This window comes from Budorcas taxicolor, chromosome 17, assembly GCF_023091745.1.
Source record: "Budorcas taxicolor isolate Tak-1 chromosome 17, Takin1.1, whole genome shotgun sequence".
In the NCBI taxonomy this organism is placed as follows: Eukaryota; Metazoa; Chordata; class Mammalia; order Artiodactyla; family Bovidae; genus Budorcas; species Budorcas taxicolor.
In genome coordinates, this window is record NC_068926.1 from 13,536,836 (window position 1) to 13,560,478 (window position 23,643).

The window sequence follows — 23,643 nt, forward strand, 5'->3', positions numbered from 1 at the left end:
TTGCTCATTTTTCCCTCTTGAGTCATTTGTGATTTTTCTTATTGATTTGTGAGTGCTGTTTGTATACTGACACTTTGCTTGATATATGTGAGCAGATGATTTCTCTCAGCCTGTCACTTGACATTTAACTTGTCTTAGTGTCTTTCAAATGTCAGCAATTAAAAATTTTATAGAGAATAATCTGTAATTATTTTCTTAAAAGTGTGTGGGGTTTTAGCTTTTTATTTTGTATTGGAGTTGATTAACAATGTTGTGATAGTTTCAGTTATATAGCAGAGTGATTCATTTTGCTAATAGATACATTTTCCGTTTAGATTGTTACATAGATATTAAGCAGAGTTCTATGTGCTGTGCAGCAGGTCCTTGTTGCTTATCCATAAGCTTGTGGATTTTAATTTTGCTTAGGAAAGTCTTCTCCAATGCAATACAGTAATAGAGCTTCTTCTGGTATAATTATACGTATCAAAACCATCTAATCTCTCCACAAACATTTTAGTTTCCTTTTCTGTAAAATGGAGATGATATCTACCTTACAGTGTTTTGTGCAAATGAATAGACACATGTGAAATATCTGGCACACACAGGCACTCAATAGACTTATTGTGGAGATAAGAAAATTGGGAGCAGTGAAATAAAAGGACTGGCCAAGATCAAATACAAACAAAAATGCAACCTCCCAAGTCCCTGCCTCAAGGCAGCTAGACTAAGTGGCTTCTCCTTAGCCTCTGTATGGACAAGTAGAGTTGACTTTCCTTTTCCATGGCTTTATGTTAAACAAGTACACAGACACCTGAAAACAGCTTCCCATCCCCTGTGGGAGACGGTTACATGTTTGGGGTTTGATGTTTTCCTCCCCTTCTTTCCCACCTCCTGCTTGACCTGCCACAGGTGTATCTGGCTTCGTCCTTCCCTCTTCTCACCTTGTCATTCCCATGCCTTGCCCTTGCTTTGAATCCATCAGTCCACACCCAAGTCCCTGAAGCCGGGACACTGAAGGATATGGCACAGTGAGGGACCCAGGATCGCCATGCCCCATGGGGAGGAAGGCACGCTTCCGACTCACCCCCATTCTCTGATTCCTAATGTCTCATCTCATTGGTTTCATGTATATTACTTCCACAGCCTCCCTGCCTCTCAGCCTTCCTACACACTGCCACTGCCCTCCGCACATGCAGACTCCACTCTGCTGCCTTCATGTTGCTCCTAAAGCAGAATCTGATCACGTCACTTTTTACTTAAAACCCTTCGGTGCTCTGCCACGCACTAATTATTTTGCTGTAGGCAAATATTTTCCTTCTTTGGATCTCTTTCCAACTCTGATGCTGGGAGGGATTGGTAGCAGGAGGAAAAGGGGACAACAGAGGATGAGATGGCTGGATGACATCACCGACTCGATGGACATGAGTTTGAGTAAACTCCGGGAGATGGTGATGGACAGGGAGGCCTGGCGTGCTGCGATTCATGGGGTTGCAAAGAGTCAGACACAACTGAGCGACTGAACTGAACTGAACGGAACTAACAGCTTTTAGTAGACAACACAGGGACTTCCCTGCTAGTCCAGTGGTTAAGAATCTCCTTTTCCAGTGTGGGGGCCATGTATTTGATCCCTGGTCAGGGAAATAAGATGCCCCATGCCACAGGGAGACTCAGCCCGTGTGCCACAATGAGAGAAGCCTACACACCGCCACAAAGAACCCGTGCACTGCAATGACCCAGCCCAGCCAAAGAGAGTGTATCAAATATATTACAAATATTTTATATTACATATATAAAATAGAACTATCTTAGCCTGACCTGTAAATCCTCTGTGAAGATCTCCAGCTTCACCCCTGGCCGTCTCCTATCTTGCGTTTCTTGGTCCAGTCATCCCCGTCCCCTTTCCACTCCTAGAATGCAAACCTCACTCGTGTTCTGTAATCTGCACTCACGGTGCCCTCTGTTTGGAAGAACACTTCTCACCCTGCTTCTGGGGCCCTGCTATCCACCTTCAGTGCTTACTCTTTATTTATAATGCGAAGTTCAACTTCCTCCTGAAATATGTTTCTGACGTATACTATCCTCTCAACGAATATGTGTTGAGTGAGGAATGATTAAACACTGATTAGGTACTGATACTATCTGTTAATAATTGTATGCATATTATCTCATTCAGTGCTCACGATCTTCCTGTGAGGTTGATACCATTAATCCCATTATTATGGATGTTCAGACCAAGCCTAAGAAAGGTTGAGTAACATGTCCAAGTTTATGCAATGATACAATTATCGGTGGCAAAACTGATATCCAAATCCAGGTCCGTCTGACCCCAAAGGCCAGGTTTAGAGTGAATTAGAGCAGGACATGGAGGAAGAAGTAACCAATCTTCACATAAAGCTCTCAAGAACAAGGTTTTCTCATGTAAAGTGTGCATAGATTTGCAGAAGCAGAGCAGAATCTTTCAAGCCTGGCTTTTTCACCAACAGCTAAGGAGGTACCAAGGGCCCACAGAGCAGTGGGTTCTCTTGTCCAGCAAGGAGATATGGCAACTATTCCAGACAACCCTCCCCCACGGACCACCCTGTCCCACAGTGTCTCTAGCATGAGAAATCAGGAATTCGAAGGTTCTTTCCAGACAATTATATCTCTCTCTTTCTATGCCATAAAGCACAATCCATGATATTTATTAAAAAGAAATGTCTCTTTTTAAACAAAGTCTTCCATCTTGATGTGTAGGTTTACAAACAATTCATATTATTAGAGTAGAAACAGTTTAAATATAAAGAGTAAGCCACTTCAGCATTCATTTTCAGAACTGGGGACTCAAATTTTCTAGTCATATCACATAAAGGACATTATTTTGGTCGTAGACATGGTCATAGATTATAGGTACAGGCATAAAAGGGCTTCCCTGGTAGCTCAGCTGGTAAAGAATCTGCCTGCAATGCAGGAGACCTGGGTTTGATCCCTGGGTTGGGAAGATCCCCTGGAGAAGGGAAAGGCTGCCCACTCCAGTATTCTGGCCTGGAGAATTCCATGGACTGTATAGTCCATGGGGTTGCAAAGAGTTGGACATGACTGAGCAACTTTCGCTTTCATTTTTCACAGGAATAAAAACATGAGACAAAGATAGGTCTCTATCTTTTCAAGAGATATGAGTGCCTTTATGCTCTGTTCATCATTAAGAAAATACTTTTTAAATAGTTGCATGTTTGTGGTACTGTTAAGTTTTCTGGGAGCTTTTTCAAGTGATTTGTTAATGGTATATATCAAGTGGTTTGTCCTCAAACAATGGTGACTTTAAATAGGAAGGAAGATAACTCCCTCTAAAGATGGATGTAATGATGAATGGAGGGTAAAGAGAAGGTTCAGTTCAGTTCAGTTAAGTCACTCAGTCGTGTCCGACTCCTTGCGACCCCATGAATTGCAGCACGCCAGGCCTCCCTGTCCATCACCAACTCCCGGAGAATTCTCTCGTGGTTCAGTGGTTAAGACTCCGTGCTTTCACTGCTGGGGGCCCAGGTTCAATCCTGGGGCGGGGATCCCACAAGCTGAGCAGCACAGACAGAAGAAAAAAAAAAAAAAAAACAGCAGGTGAACCATTAGAAATTCATCAGCTCAGGGAAGACATGTACTAGCGGAAAACAGGAAAAAGATGGAAAGTCTTTTAGGTTTGTATTTCAAAAGCCAGCTCCTTAGAATAAAAAAACAATGATGGCAAGGTTTGAGAGCAGTGAAGGGGGCCTTCTCTGACCACCTTTCTTACCAACTAAAAAAGGATTCACTGTGTGTGTGAATCAGTCACTTCAGTCATATCTGAGTCTTTGCAGCCCTATGGAGTGTAGCCTGCCAGGCTCCTCTGTCCACAGGATTCTCTAGCAAGAATACTGGAGTGGGCTGCCATTTCCTCTTCCAGGGGATCTTCCCGACCCAGGGAACCTGTGTCTCTTGCATCTCCTGCATTGGCAGGTGGGTTCTTTACCACTAGTGCCTCCTGGGAATCTGCCCCGCCCCACCCCACTCCCCAGAAAGGATTCACTACATCTGATGAAAGAACAGAACTGAAGGGGAAATGATGAGTTTGACAGCAGTGTGACCCAGGAGAGGTGGTTGTCTGTGCCCTGCCCTCCAGGTTGGGCACCGGGAAGTGAGCCAGGGCCAAACCCCAAGCTGGGATGATGGAATCCAATAGCAGAAGAGACCTGAGACCAAGAAACTGGGCAGAATCCTGGGGAGGTACCATAATATCAGAGGTTAAATAGCTCTGTGATCTATGCAGGTAGATTGCCTCAGTGTCTAAGCTATCATGATGGGGCAGCAACAGAGTGAGTCTCATGCATCCAAAGGAGGCAAAGGAATAGTTGAGAGGAACTCACTAGATCTGAAGGGTTGAAGAGATGAAAATGGAAGTTGTCTCCACGACAACCTGCATGGACCATTCAGGGAGGAAGAGACTCCTCCCTGAATGAAGACTGGATTTCTTTCAACTGTAACTGCTGCCACCAATGCTTTGGAACCATATAATCCATATAAACAATAAAAGTACATAAGCCAGATCAAATCAGTACTCAGATAAAATGCCATGTATAAGGGAGGAGGCAAGAGTCCAAACTGGCAGAGATTAAGTGTCTGCCATCCTTATGGAATGGTGACTCAGAATAGAAATTTAACTAAGTTACTTAAGAATAAAGTTGGTATGTGTCTTGTGCACCTAAATTTTTGGCCTTAGAGTCATACCTTTTTTTGTTGTTGTTGGAAAACATCCTGATGCTGGGAAAGACTGAGGGCAGAAGTAGAAGAGGGCAGCAGAGGATGAGACGGTTGGATGGCATCACTGATTCAATGGACATGAACTTGGGCAAACTCTGGGCAACGGTGAGGGACAGGGAGGCCTGGCGTGCTGCAGTCCAGCACTTGGTGAATGAAAAGCAGCAAGTCACACCCACCATACATATTATATACTTCAGCTTCCTGTGAGTTTGAGAAGTTGATCCAGAGCCACTTACGTGCTATGTGCTACTGGAATGCCAAGTATCCCATCAGTCGAGTGGAATAAACATCTTAACGTCCATGGTATGGGCTTAATCTGAGACTTCAGTGTGATAATGGATGTGATAACATATATAAGGGACCAGGCCCAATGCAGATGTTCTGAAAATACTAGTATTTTCATCATCCCAATATCATCACTTCCATCGACACCCACAGAATATTACAATTTCCAAGTTTATAGCGGGTTAGACATTAATTGTGCTTTAGGTTGGCTGCTTCATGATGGCATCTTAATCTCATCAGTAAAATGTCCTCAGATCACATGGATTACTTCTGGGAAGGGTTCCCATAGGCAGTTAGTCCCACCCACAGTGTGTGATTTCCAGTAAGCTTCAGTCAGAGGGAGTGTCCCCTCCCTGACCTGAACATGCTGTCATCTCCCAGGCCTTTTGCCACAATCAGCGCAAAGTCCATCTCTTGGCATTCTAGTTCCCTGTCCCTCATACATAAGATAAGCCACGGCCTGCTGGTTCGGGTCCAAGAAACATGAGCTGCACCGTTGTTCAACATCTTTTCCTGGAGCCAGGTAAGGAAGAGGGAAGAACATCAGTGCAGGCCCTCTATAGACATTATTTTAATAATCCAGGCTTTCCATCATTATCATTTCATTGACAAAAAACTAAGGTTCAGAGAGGCTAACTAGGTGATTTCCCTGCTAACCAAGAATGAGTAAGTGATAGAACAGAACCTGAAGCTAAATCTGGAAGGCTCCAAAGTTCATGCTCATCCCATCACATAACCAGCCATGGAAGAAAGGACATGAAGGACAAGTATGATTTGTATGAAAGTGATGGTTGATTGGAGTATGTGGCCAGGAAATAGAGATATCTGCAGCTGTCGCTAAAGCACGTGTACGTGTTTGTAGACGTGGTTTAGTCCCTCAGCCGTGTCCGACTCTGTTTGCGACTCCACGGACTGTAGCCCACTAGGCTTCTCTGTCCATGAGATTCTCCAGGCAAGAATACCAGAATGGGTTGCCACGCCCTCCTCCAGTAGATCTTCCTGACCCAGGGATCGAACCCATTATCTCTTGCATCTCCTACTTTGCAGGTGGACTCTCTACTGCTGAGTCACCAGGGAAGCCTGTATGTGCTTCAGTTCAGTTCAGTCGCTCAGTCGTGTCCGACTCTTTGCGAACCCATGACTCGCAGCACGCCAGGCCTCCCTGTCCATCACCAACTCCCGGAGTTCACTCAGACTCGTGTCCATCGAATCAGTGATGCCATCCAGTCATCTCATCCTCTGTCGTCCCCTTTTCCTCCTTCCCCCAATCCCTCCCAGCATCAGGGTCTTTTCCAATGAGTTAACTCTTTGTTCGCATGAGGTGGCCAAAGTACTGGAGTTTCAGCTTTAGCATCATTCCTTCCAAAGAAATCCCAGGGTTGATCTCCTTCAGAATGGACTGGTTGGATCTCCTTGCAGTCCAAGGGACTCTCAAGAGTCTTCTCCAACACCACAGTTCAAAAGCATCAATTCTTCAGCGCTCAGCCTTCTTCACAGTCCAACTCTCACATCCATACATGACCCCTGGAAAAACCGTAGCCTTGACTAGATGGACCTTTGTTGGCAAAGTAATGTCTCTGCTTTTCTTCTTTTGTGTGTGTGTGTGTGTCTCTGCTTTTCAATATGCTATCTAGGTTGGTCATAACTTTTCTTCCAAGGAGTAAGCGTCTTTTAATTTCATGGCTGCAGTCACCATCTGCAGTGATTTTGGAGCCCCCCAAAATAAAGTCTGCCACTGTTTCCACTGTTTCCCCATCTATTTCCCATGAAGTGATGGGACCGGATGCCATGATCTTTGTTTTCTGAATGTATGTTCTTAGGCAGTAGTATTTAAACTGAGAGAAAGAGAAAGAGAGCGAGAGAGCATTCAAACATCTTTCGTCAGAACTACAGTTAGAACTTGAGTTGACCTATCTCTGTAGTAGCAACAGTAATGCTAACAATGCTTCATGTATGTACAGTACTCAGCTCTTCGAAGTACCTTTACATCCATCTGATTCTTAGAACACTCCTGGTAAGACTTGCAGGAAACGCATGATTATTGCTATGCCCATGAGAAAGAAAAGAGGCACGAACCTGTTGCATCTTCCCTAGCAATCTCGGAAGCACAGAGCTGAAGTATGCGTGGGTACTCCAGGTGATGACTGAAGATGTGAGGCGGTGTGACCTCTTTTTTGTTGGTGGAGTAGAGAATAAGATGTGTCAGTCAGGGCCTCAGCAGGAAGCAGATGACATGGTTCAATTGCTCAGAGTGCAGGGAAACCGCAGACATGGGGCAGTTCTCTAGTTTGCATCGCTGAGGACCCATACCCACATAAGACTGAAAGGCAAGAGGAGGATGTGGTTATTAAACAGGAAGAGAGAACACTCTGCAGAGAGACCGGTTGACCAGAGCCCTGGCCTTCAGCCAAGGGGCCCAGCCAGCCTGCAGTGACCCCACAAGGAGGGGTCCAGGAAATTAGATACCTTGATTTAATCCACACACACACACACACACACACGCCACCCTGCTTACCTCTCATCACCTGCTGGTACTTCCTTTTGGTCAAATCCAACTGGAAGTCAGAGGTAAGGATACCAACTGATGTGGTCAAAACAGTTCAGCCTCATGAGGCACAGAACAGGGAGCAAAGGGGTTAAAGTGAAATCTTGAGGAGTAAGTGGAAGATAGCCTGGACATGAAGTTTCCTGCCGAGAGTTAGAGACCATACTAGAACTGTGCATCAGTAAGACTGCAGCTTACCTGAGATGATTAAACAATGAAGAGGATTACGGGACAGGCTTCATGTTCAATCAGAAGGCTGGCTACCTGTGAGCATGTAAGATTTGCCCTTCTCAGTGTAACAGTTGCATACTCAGGCTGCTTTGCCACATGGTAGCAAAATGACTGCCACAGTTCCTGGCATTGCCTCTGCCCACCACATGTGCTGGAGAAAGAGAGGGACGATGTTTCAGAATTCCCAGTAAAAGCCCTGAAACTCGTTGTGATTGGACTCTCTTAGGTCATATAATCAATTGTGAGCCAAACATTGTGGCTGGGATACGGAATGTATCAATTGGCTTAGCTTAGGTTAAGTGCTTCATCCCTAGATACAGGAAGGGAATGGCTCCCCATAAACCACATATATTCAGGAAAAAGAAAAAAATTAGAATTTTGTGGGATGTTTGGAGGGGCCACTAAGAACTGCCACTGTGAAAAGAGAGGCCAACTAAGTCTAAGGAATGTTTTAGTTCAAACTGTAATTAATCAACAAAAGCCTAACATGGAGCAAATGGACAGCAGTTGGGGGGAAGGGAGGTGGTGGTATTTATTTCATTCAATGAAACACAATGAGTCCATCAAATGTTGGTAGTGGCTCACTGATTGTCTTTGGAACTTGAATTCCTTTCTCATGATTATTACCTCATGGTCAAAAGATGGCTGCTGCACTTCTAGGCATCCCATACAAGTTCAGTGCTGAAAAAAGAAAGGAGGAAAAGATGGTCTGAAGGAAAAAAATTGTTGTCCTCGAGAGCATTTCCTTTCTATTTGCAGAGGGAAACCCTTTACTTCATTGGCCAAAAATATGCTATGTGGCCACCTCTTAGCAGCAAAGGACTCTGGGAAATCGAGGACTCTTGTTTTCTAGCTCCAGTTATAGATGAAGATAAGGGATTATTTTGGAGAACTCATCCATGGTCTCTGCCACAGGAATGACTGCCTAACAGCACTGAAGACCCAGCTGAGGCTAGAAATCATAAATCTGTGGTGGAGCCAATCAGCAAAGAGTCACTCACTTGACAGTAAAATTCGTTAACTGGAAAAAATGACAGCTTTGTACTAAATTTCACCGATTCTGCTGACTTGGGAGAACTACAGGCCAGCTCTTCCTAGCAAACAGGGTGGTAAAGCCAACCACACAGGCACTTCAGGAAAACTGCTGAAACAATGCTACTATCTCATTTCCAGAAAAACTAAGAACCTTTGTGAATAAATTTCTAAACTAAAGCCCATAGTCTGTGACGTATATAATACTGATTATTTTCCCAGAGAAGCTCATTCATCTAGTTTTCGAGACTACTAACAAAGTTTTAGCAGTTTCTAGATAATCTTTAAAAATTGGTCCATATTCTGTTCAGTCGGTCTTTAAAAGGAACCCCTTAGTGTGCAGGTTCTGAACGTTTCTGCATTATCATCAAAACACAATTTTTTTCTTACGTAAGCACCTAGACCAGGGCCGTATATAAATATGTGTTTAATTAAATTTTGTATGGTTGTATAATACAAATATCACATTGCTGTGCTCCTAGGACCCACAGTGACAAATCTGAAATATGTACAAATTCAACTCTAAGAGCCTTGAAGAAAAATGTAAATGTTCACAGCTGTTCTCAAGGAGCAGCTAGGAGAATTTACTATACATAACACACCTCGGTGTTTCCTCAGCCCCACATCACATGGCAGCTGCTATCCCCACAATTTTCTTCCCCTCTCTCCTGCCTATTCAGCAGAGACATCTTGTATCCTTATGTAGATTCATTCACCCCCTTTCCAGGCTCCTGTAGGTCTGAAGTTTGACACATGTCTCCACCAGTACATCAAAGGTCCCATCCATCTTCCCGAGCAGAAAAGGACCTTCCTTCTTTTTTTTTCATATTTAATTTATTTATTTGGCTACAGTGGGTCTTGGTTGTGACATGTGGGGTCTTTAAGTTGCCACATGAGAACACTTAGTTGCAGTGTATGGGATCTAGTTCCCCGACCAGGTATCAAACCTGGGCTCCCTGCTTTGGGAGCTCGGAGTCCTATCCACTGGACCACCAAGGAAGTTCCAGAACCTTCCTTCTTAAACAAACATATAGAGAGGCTGACAATGGTCAAACCATAACAACGCCAAACTCTAGGGAAGTGCTTAATATAACTTCGTAGAAAGTGCCAGCAACTTCCCACCTTTAATATAAATAATACAAGTATTTGAGAAAAAACATATTAAGAATTTATTTTCATATGACACCATATGGCAAAAGAATAAACATCACAAATTTCACAGATCTTCAATATGAAACAGGAGAGAGAAAGGATAAGAGGAAGATAATGACAAAATGATATGAAGCAGGAACAGTACTTACATTTTCACTTGAAAGGGACTGATAGAAATGTGAATGTTAAACTCCTGACCAAAAGAAATACGTGTTCTATTAAAAAATGAAATAGCTTCCACCTTCAATGTGTAAGCAAAACTATGCTTCATACAAATATGAACTAATGAAGTTACTTTGTACTTTGTGGATATCCTTAGGTATATTAATAACCAACAAGTAAAAGAAAATGATGTCTATATGAAAACAAGGAAATGATTAGTGTAATTATTAAGATAGCCAACAAGTCCATGAATTACTTCTTTCAATCTTTATGATGCTTATTAACAACCATGGGTAACAAATGATGTGTAATTGATATACAGTGTTGGAATTTCAGGTATACAGCACAGAGATTTGTTTATGTAGTAGTACATCTATCCATACCACGGAATGAAAGTGTTAGCTACTCAGTCGTGTCCAACTCTTTGTGACCCCATGGACTGTAGCCTACCAGGTTCCTTAGCCCATGGAGTTCTCCAGGCAAGGATACTGGAATGGGTAGTGATTCCCTTTTCCAGGGGATTTTCCTGACCCAGGGATCAAATTCAGGTCTCACACATTGCAGGCAGATTTTTTTACTGTCTGAGCCATCAGGGAAGCCCAATTCATATATAGATGTATATATATATGAATATATATACACATACACACATACATTCTTTTTCAGATTCTTTTCCCTTATAAATGATTAGAAAATATGGAGGCTGGTTCCCGGTGCTATACAGTGGGTCCTTGTTGGTTATCTTTGTTGGTCATCTATTTCATATATAATGGTGTGTATACCTGCTTCTATTACATGTGACTGTGGCTTATCTCTACTGCTTTCTTCTTTTTTCTCTCTCTTTGCTCTTCTTTCCTCATAGGTCACCTATTTCCACTTTTCTCTATCCTTTCATTTGAAAATCTGGCTTTTTATAGACAGAATCCACCTTTTCACTCAATGAAAAGTATGAAAGTAAATAGTCACAATGAATCCAATGTATTCCTAACATTTGTCTTTCCACTCAATTTACTTCTTGCCCTTTGCCCAGAATTTGTCCCATTGGCCACAGATCTCTTTTAGGGGGTCTCCTAAAACTCCTCACAGGCTGGAGAGGACCACCAGTACTTCCTGGCCATCCTTCCACATTTCCTTAATTTACTCTCCAATCTCCTCAAGGGCTGTCCCTTGTTATGCTTTCTCTTCTGACATTTAGCACGTCCTCCTCCACCTCAGCTGAATGAAAGTGAAAGGGAAAGTGAAGTCGCTCAGTCGTGTCGGACTCTTTGCAACCCCAGGGACTGTAGCCTGCTAGCCTTCTCTGCCCATGGGATTTTCCAGGCAAGAGTACCAGAGTGGGTTGCCATTTCCTTCTCCAGGGCTGAATACCTCACCTCTAATTTTACTGAGAAAATAAAAGTAATACAAAAATACCGGCCGGGTCTCCCACCACCAAACAGACCATCTTACCCCTGTCCATAACCTTGTCCTCTCTCTTTGCGCTCTTTTCTGAATTCTGGGCTATTCCTTTTGACAGTCTTGCAAGTCACTAATTTTCCCTTTGACTGTATTGGAATTAAAATCTAATACATTTGTACTCTAATGACTGTATTTTTTATTAATTTTCATTGGAGTATAGTTGTTTACAATGTTGTGTAGCTTGTATGTACAGCAAAATGAATCAGCCATACCTGATTCATACCAAAATGAATCCCCGCCCTTTTGGATTCAACAACTGTATTTTTTATGCACAAATTTTTGATCATCTCTTTCACGTTTCATCTTTGTTCATTTTTATTCCACAATCTCTTGCTCTTTTTGGTAAAAGTTATGCCTTTAATTCTTTGATCATTTCAGTCATATTTATATTAAAATCTTATCAAACTCCTCCAGAGATGAAACTGATTTTATCTGTAGTCAACTCACATTCTAATTGTTGATTTTGTTGGCCTTCTTTCTCAGTGTTAAACCCATCCACATGTTTTGGAATTTGAGGTTACAGTCGCATGCTAAAGCATTTGAAAGCTTTTAACATTTTTCTGTCCTTCCCCATGCCTTCAACCATGAGCTCACCCCTCTCTGTCAGCAGACCCTTGATCAAAAGCCAAGTCTTAGAGTAATAACTTGGAATTCCTGACCCAAGGTAATATTGTAGATTCTGCAGGTCTGGTCATAGGGCAATTAGGCAGCTTGGTTCAATTTTTTAATTGTATCTGGACACCCCCATCTCCCTAGTTCTTTAGCTTTATAAAAGCCACCTTTCCAAGTAGAAGTCATCTAGAGTTTTGATCTTTTTCAGTATTTTTACTTAATATAAATATATAACTTTTTAAAATATTTTCTCATTTCTGAGAAGGGAGTTTTTAAGCTATAAAGTTGAATCTGATTTCTCATGGAGCAGTTTCAGTATCTGCTATGCCTCTGGCCAGAGCTCTGCACTTTTTGGATTTCCTATAAAGTTTGTGGCTTCAGCCTACTTGCTTTGACATTCTTGCTCTATTTCTACCTAGGAGATGTTTGTCTTATTTTTTTAAACCAAGATTTATATTGATTGCTTTCTCTCTTTAGGTTTGACATATTATTGCCATTTATTTGGTGCAGAGTGGGTTATCAAAGCTTCAATTTAGTAAGCTGTCTTGACTAAAAGCTGGACCTGTAAACTCTTGTTTCCATCAAAGGCCAGTCTCCTTACTTACACGCTGCATTTCATCCACCCTGCCTTCTTTATTTTATTTATTTATTTTTTTCGGTCATACTATGTGGCAATTCTCCCATCAGGGATCAAACCCGAGCCCTCGGCAGGGAGAGTTCAGAGTGCTAACCACGGGACCAACAGAGAATTCCCACTCTTATCTTCTTGAGGACTTCACTACTGCAATTATTTCCCCACTGCTCCTTTTAATATCAAAATTCCTTGAAAGGATTCTCCATGTTCATGCTCTTTTCTTTCTCATTCCTCCTATTCCTCAACTCATCCCAACCAGGCGTTCATGCCCGAGACTACACTGTAAAGAGAATACTTTGCTCATGTTGAGTGGCTGCATAGAAATCTAAGCAGAGCTAACAAGTAAGTCTTGAGGCTCAGAGAAGAGTACAGGGCTGGAGATATTTACACGGGACCCTTCAACATATTGATATTATAGCAGAGATTGTTGTTGCATGCTCAATCATGTCCGGCTCTTTGTGGCCCCATGGACTGTAGACCCCTAGGCTCCTCTGTCCATGGGATTCTGCCCGCAAGAACACTGGAGTGTTGCCATTTCCTCCTCCAGGGGATCTTCCCTGACCCAGGGATCGAACCCGCGTCTCCTGTGTCTCCTGAATTGTTGACAGATTCTTTACCACTGAGCCACCTGGGAAGCCCAGCAGAGATTACTAGGTGCTTATCAAATATTCTTTCTTCTCTTCCTCCTTAGTATACAACTTCAATTTTAGCTGAGCATATTGCTAGGTGGGATAAAGGCCACAACTACCAGTTTCCCTTGTAGGGAGAGGTAAGCACATGACTGAATCTAGCCATTGAACTGAGACAAACTTGCAAATGTATATGTGTTGGGGGCTGGGGCTTCCAAAAAAGAGCCTTCTTCAGAAGAGCTGGTCTGCTGGGTGGCTCCCCTTTCTCTTTTCCTTCCTCCTGGTATGTGTAGATGATGTCTAGAGCTAAGTTAGCCATCTCAAATCATGAGGTGGACCTGAGAATATAAGCCCCGTGCTAGGATGATGGAGCAGAAAATTAATTGGATCTGCCACACCAGCTGTGGACTGGGTCCTTCTGGCTCCTGGTAGGTGAGAGAGTGAACTCTTCTGGGTGTAAGCTATCGTCATTAACCTCAGTCATCAGCAGAGGGGAACATGATTCGTTAGGGAACAGATGGAATTTAAAGCTACGGATCTGAGAGAGAATCTAGGAAATGAATGAAGTTATAGGCCAGAAGATTGTGCAACAGACAGAGCTATGGAACTGCAGCATCCAGAGAAAGAGGCAGGGGATCCAGCAAAAGAGAGTGACAATGAAGGATCGGCAAGGTAGCAGGAACATCAGGTCTTGTGGCATCCTGGGAGCAAGTGAAGAAAACGTTTGAAGTAAGAAGCGTGTTTGTCAAACGCTGCTCCTAGGTCAAGCAGGATGAGAACCAAGACTTGACCACTGAAGTTAGCAACGTCAAGGTCACTGGTGACCTGGACAAGCCAAGTTCAGAGGAGTGTTGGGGAAAGCCTGACTTGAATGGACTTAAGGCAGAATGAAAGGAGAGAATGACGGAAAATACAAACAACTCAGACGTAGTTTTGTTCCAAAGAGCAGAAAATCGGGATGATGACTGGAGAAGAAGGCTCAGAAAAAGCTTATGTTTGTTTTAAGAGGAGAAAAACAACAGCATGTTTGAAGCTTGTGGGAATGATCTATTTAATGAAGCAAGAATGAAAAGGTATTGATAGAATCATTGGTGTGCTATTTCTGTTTAAATTAAGTTGTTCCCTGAGCTCAACTCTAATAATTACTTTAATTGGTACTTTATTATGTTTTCATAACTAGCTATTATGTTGCTAATTTTCCTGATTCTTTTTTATTTAGATAATAAACCCAATGCATTTTTAATGGCATAAATAATTTTAAGGAGAATGAAGAATTTTAAAGAGAATGCTTGATTAAAAAATATATATCCTAATTCAATTGTATTTTTGTTATATTGTTTAGATGCTAAGTGCTTCAAATACATACATACAGAATTCTCCAATGGGACTTCGCTGGTGGTCCAGTGACTAAAACTCCATGCTCCCAATGGTTCAACCTCCGGTCAGGGAACTAGATCCCACACACTGTAACTAAGAGTTTGCATGCCACAACAAAACTGAAGATCCCGTGTGCTGCAACTATGACTCAACACAGGTCATTCATTCATTCATATAAAAAAATAATTCCTAGTTTATTAGGATAAAGCATGAATTGAAGAAAAAGAGAAAAGTATAGCAATGTTACTCTGTAATATACTTAAGGCATGATTTGGCCTTTCCTATAGAAATTATAGCAAAAATAAATACAGTTCTGAAATAAAAATACTAGCTTCAAAAAAGGCTTAAAGCACTAGCCAGTATTAAATAAGAATAGAGAAGAGTACAATGTGAATGTTGACTCTTAGGTATTTATAATGTTATGTGGAAACTGGAACTCTACCAAGACTAGAAAGTGTGTTTTTGAACTTGAACTCTACAGGTAATTGAACTATACGGCTCTCTGGGAAGGAACTAGGCTGACCCCTGCTGGGGACATGAAGTGAAGGATGCTCCATACAAGGCCACATTTAGGGTAACTGGGAGGCTGCAAACTCAGACTTAAGTGGATAAGGATATAGAATGAGGAAAGAAAAAGAATACAAGAAAAAGTGATGATGAGTGGATGGTCCAAAGTAATGAGTCTTCTAGAAAAATAAGAGTGAAGTTAGGAAAAAATAGTCACAGGAAGAAAAGAATTGTGATACTTGCAACTCCAAACAGGGTAATGAATGTGGAGGTTTTGGTTCCAGACCCCTTTAAAGGACATCTCTGAATCCCCTAAGACTTCTCAGATCCTACATAGATCGAAAAGCCTTGCCAGGAGAAGAGAATATTCTCTGAGACATGCACACACATGATCAGTCCTGATATACCAAAAAAAAAACAAAAAACCACACACACACACACACACACACACAAACACAACTCTTGAGAAACTTATTGGGGTTAAAAGAAGTCTAAGGAGAGGGGAGGAGGTGCAAAAGAACCGACAGGGCAAAGGCTGGGCCAGGCTGGGAAAAGTGAGGAGGTTTCTCACTGGGCTTCAGTGACATTTGTACCATAGTTTATAAATTGCTGCTCTGAATTATTAAGATGATTCTGTATCTCACTTCAGACAGTTACATCTAATACATAAAGTACTGTAAAGGTGAAATTGAAATTAAACAGAGAGGACAAGAAACCAGAGAGAGGTTAGTACTGTAAGATATTAAACACTACCCAGGTGGGGTTTAAAGTCCAGGTTAATCTGAGCTTTCTGACCGAAGATCCAATCTGTGGGAAAATATATTTTTCTTTTATGTCTTCTCCAATATTTAAAGTTATAGGAGCAAAACTTTTTGCATAGCTTTTTTTTTTTAACTAAAACATTTATTTCACACTAAAGTAAAAAGAAAACCTGTAAAGCAAAGTACTGTTCGGTCGTTTATAACTGTCATCATTGACCAGTGATAATATTTATCAGGCCTTCCTTTAATATGAATTGCAAATGTTTCATGTCATTATGACTATGAATATCTGTTATCTGTCTATACCTTGAAACCAACTTAGGCCAGGAAATACCACCGTATATATAGTTCGGTTTGTTTGTATCAATGGAACACGAAAGTTGGGACTCCCAGTGGCTCAGTGGTAAAGAATCCTCCTGCAGTGCAGAAAACGCCGATTCATCCCTGGGATGGGAAGATCCCTTGGAGGAGGGCACGGCAACCCACTCCAGTATTCTTGCCTGGAAAATCCCATGGAGAGAAGAGACCGGCAGGGTATTGTCCAGAGTGTTGCAGTCAGACACGACTGAAGCGACTGAGCATGCGCGCAAAACAAAAGTCAGAAGGCGTCTTGTGTGGCAAGCAGCTTACCTATGGAAGTAGGAAAACACAGAGCTGAAGTGGTCGACTCCATCCTGACAATTTATCACCCAGTCTGCTTTTTTGCCTAAGGGACAGGCTCAATTGAAAAACATTAAAATTTCACCAAAATTGGATTTGCTTCAACACAAAGAATGTTGTCTTCAGCCATCCTAGAAAACTGCTTATTGTAGTTTTATCTGTTAACAGACAAAGGACTTTGATGAAACATATGTCTTGGAAATGGTTAGGCTTATTTATGCCTTGGAGGAAAATTTAAACTCAGGCAATGCTCTGTCAAATATTCTCATCCATTGCAGAATCACTAAAATCTTCAGTATTTTGAGCAGATCATTGAGGAATTGCCTTTCTCTCTCCCTCTCTTTTTATATATCACTTAAATATATATATGTATTATCCACATCTTTTCAGATTCTTTTCCATTAAAGGTTATGAAAAGGTACTGAATATAGTTCCCTGTTCTAGACAGTAGGTCCTTATTGTTCATCAATTTTTTACATAGGAGTGTGTATCTGTTAATCCCATACTCCTACTAATTTATACCCCCCATCTTACCCCTTTGGTAACTCTGTGTTTGTTTTCTGTATCTGTCTGTTTCTGTTTTGCAGATAAGTTCATTTGCATCATTTTTAAGATTTCACACCTAAGTGATAGCATATGCTATTTATCTTTCTCTCTCTGACTTAGTTCACTTAGTATGATAATATCTAGATCCACCCCTGTTACTGCAAATGGTGTTATTTCAGTCTTTTCATGGCTGAAGTCATATTTCATTGTATGTATTATGAATATACATATGTGTGTGTATATGTGTTTCAGTTCAGTTCAGTTGCTCAGTCATGTCCGACTCTTTGCGACCCCATGGACTGTAGCATGCCAGGCCTCCCTGTCCATCACCAACTTTGGGAGTTTACTCAAACTCATGTCCATTGAGTCAGTGATGCCATCCAAGCATCTCATCCTCTGTCGTCCCCTTCTCCTCCCGCCTTCAGTCTTTCCCAGCATCAGGGTCTTTTCCAATGAGTCAGTTCTTCTCATCAAGTGGCCAAAGTATTGGAGTTTCAGCTTCAGCATCAGTCCTTCCAATGAATATTCAGGGCTGATCTCCTTTAGGATGGACTGGTTGGGTCTCCTTGCAGTTCAAGGGACTCTCAAGAGGCTTCTCCAACACCACAGTTCAAAAGCATCAATTCTTCAGCACTCAGCTTTCTTTACACATGTATGCATATATGTATTTATCATATCTTCTTTATCTATTCCTCTGTCAGTGGATATTTCAATGGCATGTCTATTGTGAATAGAGCTGCTGTGAACACTGGGGACCATTTCTCTTCGTGAAAGTATTGACACCTGTTAGCATAGCCAAGTCCTGTTTTGCATGTTGTTTGTACAGAGTCAGTATCAAAGCAGGATTCCTATGTTGGGAGTCCCTTTGGAAAGTTCAGAGATTTCCCGTGGTTTTGAAATTGTAAAAACTTTATCTGCCAGACAAAACTTCAGCTCAGGCACTGCACGGCTGGAGACCCAGCCATATTGGGCAGCACCTCTGAGCTTTCTGGTTTGGTGAAAAAGGAAATTCCACACATCACCGAGACTCATTCCACTGTAGACTGTTTTGCATTCATGTCAAAGACAAACTCTGGCTAAAATTGTGTACTACCCCAAAAGTCATCGACCTATCCAATGTCAGAACCTTGAGCGTCTGTCTTTTCTGAAGTTTTGCTAGGAAACCAGAATGAAGTTCTCCTCTGCTGTACAGAAAATCTCAGCTCTCTGAAAAGCAAATCTCACAGCATTTAATTGAATTCAAGGTAGAGAACTCCTTCTTGGCCTTAAGATCTCAGATTAAACCACACTGCTTTAGGGTCATATCTCTCCATTATTGGTTCTCATAAAACTATGTAGCTTTCTTCTATAGTGATTTTATATTTGCAGTTATGATTATTTGATTCATATAGCTCGTTCCTTACTAGACTATGGGTTCAAGGAGGTCAGGGATTAATTCTGTTTTAGTTGATCATCATATCTCTAGCACAGAGCACAGTGCTGATCTCCATAAATATTCAGAAACACATGAATGAATGAACAGAAGAATGAATACAGGGAAGAGTTTTCCCACAGCCTTCCAGAGGTATGGCTCAGATGGTAAAGAATCTGCCTGTGATGCAGGAGACTGGGGTTTGATCCTGGGTTAAGAAAATCCCCTGGAGGAAAGCATGGTACCTCACTCCAGGATTCTTGCCTGGAGAACTTCATGGACAGAGGAGCCTGGCGGGCTACAGTCCACAGGGTCGTAAAGAGTCAGACATGACTAAGTGACTAACACTCACTCTCCAAAGGTATGTGGCTATTAGAATAATACCAAAATGGTGCCTGCCCCTATTGTAAAGCTTTATCTAAATTAATCTAATCCTCACAACAGTCTTATCAAATAGGAACTGTTATTATCCACTGATGAGGAAATTGAGGCATACAGAAACGAGTCACTTGCCTAAGTCCCCAAGGTTTTAAAGGGTGGTTCCAAGCTTCAAACAGTCTAAATTTGGAACACACACACTTAATCAAAGTCCCTTATTATGAGGGAAGTTTCTAGAAAACTACCTACTCTCTGGATGAGACTACTCTCTGAAAGCGAAGACTGGAGGTAGACAGCTAAGGAAACTATAGATCTGGGAAACTTTTTTCCCAGCTTTCCACCCCAGCTGGAATCCAGGGTGGCAAGTTTTCCTCAGGAAGAAACCTCTAGAATGGGGAAGCATTGCAGAGCTCTGCATGTTACCTCTGTTCAAAATACAAGTAGTATCAGTGGAGCAGATCTTGAAAAAGATGACCTGGGGATTGCCCTGGTGCGCCGGTGGTAAGCCTCAGCGCTTCCACTGCAGGGTGCAAGGGTTCATTCTCTGGTCGGGGAACTAAGATCCCAAATGCTGTGCTGCGTGGCCAAAAAAACAAAAGTAAAGATGACCTCTGAGACTGGAGGACAAAGAAATGGTACAAAAGGAATCCAACTCACAGCTTGTTTGAGAATTCTGACTTTTTTCCCTTTCAAAGCAAGAAATGGGAATTGTCATTCCATCCGCAATACCTACCTTTGTTATCAGGGATTTCATAACTTACAGCTGTCAAAATTGACATGTGAGCATGTCAGCTATGACATTTCAGCATGCCAGTGACCATTCCAAAGGAAATTATTCTTATTGAAGCCAAGAAAACAAAGCCACATACTTTTGAAATTTCCTTTTGAGCAAAAGTTTCCTACTGAATTCTAATTTTAAATATTCAATCTGGATTTATTTCAAAAAAAGTTTTCAGATATTGGCCGCAATTTTTTTTTCATGCAAGAATATCAGTAGAAAAAAATCTACTTGTTTAATAAAGGCTCCCTGTCTGTAAGGAGGAAAAGTATTGTATAATATGTAAATTTATGAAGGTGCTTTTGTGTGCTTTTGGGAGTCTGTGAGCCAAAAGGAATTGGGAATCACCAGTCTCTAGGTTGAAACCATTCTTTCTTACTTTCTAGCTGGAAGTCACTGGGTTAAGGAGTGAATGGATGGACAGAGTGGGATTTCACTGGGGCTCTGTGTGAGGATGTGCACGTCCAGGTTCACTGTCCATCCCAGCTCTTCTTTGAACCTCTGGCCACTGACCTGTGCAGAATACATCAGGGCTCCCCTGCTTTCTGGCTCCCTGATGGTTCCTCTACTTAAGGCCACACTCCTGTCCAGCAGCCCCTCTCCGTTAGCATCTAGGGGCTGCCCTTTCCCGCAGCCCCTTTGGCTCTATGACTGACAACTGCTTCCAGAAACTCAGTCGTCATCTTATATTTCCGGTAACCCTGACCACATCTCAGTAAGTAGTATCTTCATTATAATCTTCTCAGTGACTTTATGATTGTGTTCTCTGTTAGGACTCTGCCTCTCTTCTTTCACTTTGCCTAATCAAGAGGACTTTATTTATTTATTTAAATTATGTATTTATTTGGCTGTGCCTGGTCTTGGTTTCAGCGTGTGCGGTCTAGTTCCCTGACCAGGGATCAAACCCTGGTCCCCTGTCTTGGGAGCATGAATTTCTAAATGGGTTTTTTTTTTTTTTAAGTGAGATTCACCACTAAAGACCTGATTTATGAAGGAAATAATTAATAAATTGAACTTCATTAAAATTTAAAACTTTTGCTCTGCAAAAGACAATGTCAAGAAAACGAGAAGACAAGTCACAGAATGGAACAAAACATTTGCACGGCATCTGATAAAGGAGTGTTATCTGAAATATGGGCTTCCATCGTGGCTCAGATGGGAAAGAATCCACCTGCAGTGTGGGAGATCCAAGTTTAATCCCTGGGTTGGGACAATCCCCTGGAGAAGGGAATGGCTACCCACTCCAGTATTCTTGCCTGATGAATTCCATGGGCAGAGGAGCCTGGTGGGCCATAGTCCATGGGGTCGCAAAGAGTCAGACATGATGGAGTGACTAACACACACACACATCAGAAATACACAAAGAATCCCCCCCCCCCCTTTTTTTTTGGCTGCAGCAGGCAGCATGCAGGATCTTAGTTCCCCTTGAACCTATGCTCCCTGCATTACGAGTGCTGGAGTCCTAATCACTGGGCCACTAAACATACGAAGAATTCTTAAAACTCAATAGTAGCAAGAGAACCCAATTTAAAAATGACCCACAGATTTTCACAGACATTTCACCAAAGATAAACAGATGGTAAATATGCATATGAAAAGATGCTCTAAATTATATATCACCAAGGAAATGCAATTTAAATCAACAGTGAAATACCACTACAAGCTCATTAGAACAGCCAGAATTCAGAACATTGACAACACCAAACGCTGGCAAGAATATGGACCAATTAAGACATTCATACAATGCTGGTGGGAAAGTAAATGGTAGAGTTATTTAGGAACACAGTTTGGCAGCTTCATACAAAACTAAACATACTCTTATTATAGGATCCAGCAATCATGTTCCCCGGTATTTACTCAAAGGAGCTGAAACTTTATGTCTATAAAACACTTGTGTATGGATGTTTATAGCAGCTTTATTTATAATTGCCCAAACATGAAAACAACCAAGACGTCCTTCAACAGGTAAATGGATAAACAAACTGTGGTACATCAAGGAAATGGAATATTTTTCAGTGCTAAAAAGAAATTAGCTATCAAGCCATGAAACAACATGAGGACCTTAAATGCATATTCCTAAAGGAAAGAGTTATTTAACTTATATATTTAATTTAATTATAAATATATATATTTATTAACATATATTTAACTGCTTATTTAACTTATATGCAGAGTACATCATGAGAAACGCTGGGCTGGAAGAAGCACAAGCTGGAATCACAATTTCCAGGAGAAATATCAATCACCTCAGATATGCAGATGACACCACCCTTATGGCAGAGAGTGAAGAGGAACTAAAGAGCCTCTTGATGAAAGTGAAAGAGGAGAGTGAAAAAGTTGGCTTAAAGCTCAACATTCAGAAAACGAAGATCATGGCATCTGGTCCCAACACTACATGGGAAATAGATGGGGAAACAGTGGAAACAGTGTCAGACTTCATTTTGAGGGGCTCCAAAATCACTGCAGATGGTGACTGCAGCCATGAAATTAAAAGACGCTTACTCCTTGGAAGAAAGTTATGACCAACTTAGATAGCATATTGAACAGCAGAGACATTACTTTGCCAACAAAGGTCCATCTAGTCAAGGCTATGGTCTTTCCTGTGGTCATGTATGGATGTGAGAGCTGGACTGTGAAGAAGGCTGAGTGCTGAAGAATTGATGCGTTTGAACTGTGGTGTTGGAGAAGACTCTTGAGAGTCCCTTGGACTGCAAGGAGATCCAACCAGTCCATTCTAAAGGAGATCAGTCCTGGGTGTTCTTTGGAAGGAATGATGCTAAAGCTGAAACTCCAGTACTTTGGCCACCTCATGAGAAGAGTTGACTCATTGGAAAAGACTCTGATGCTGGGAGGGGTTGGAGGCAGGAGGAGAAGGGGACGACAGAGGATGAGATGGCTGGATGGCATCATTGACTCGATGGACGTGAGTTTGAGTGAACTCCAGGAGACGGTGATGGACAGGGAGGCCTGGCGTGCTGCGATTCATGGGGTCGCAAACAGTCAGACATGACTGAGCGACTGAACTGAAGGGAAAGAAGCCAGTCCTAAAAGACTACATACTGCATAATTACAAGTACAGGACACTCTGGAAAAGGCAAAGCTATGGAGACAATTGAAATTATTAGTGGTTGCCAGGGTAGACGGAGGGAAGAGATGAATAGGCAGAGCAGAGAAGTTTTTAAGGCAGTGAAATTCTGCATATGGTGTTATAATGATAGATACATTTTATTATACATTCATCCAAACTCATAGAAAGGATAGGAGAAAGCATTGGCACCCCACTCCAGTACTCTTGCCTGGAAAATCCCATGGACGGAGGAGCCTGGTAGGCTGCAGTCCATGGGGTCGCTAAGAGTCGCACACGACTGAGCGACTTCACTTTGACTTTTCACTTTCATGCACTGGAGAAGGAAATGGCAACCCACTCCAGTATTCTTGCCTGGAGAGTCTCAGAGATGGGGGAGCCTGGTGGGCTGCCGTCTTTGGGATCGCGGAATCGGACACGACTGAAGCAACTTAGCAGCAGCAGCAGCATAGAAAGGAGAATACCAAGAGTGAATCCTAAAGTAAATGATAACCTTTGGGTAACAGTGATGTGTCAGTGTAAGCTCATCTTTGGTAAAAATCTATACCACTCTGGAGACCATTGTTGATAAAGGGGAAAGCCGTGCATGTGTGACAAGAGGGGTGTGTAGAAAACCTCTGTACCTCCCTTTCAATTTTGTTGACAGCAACCAAA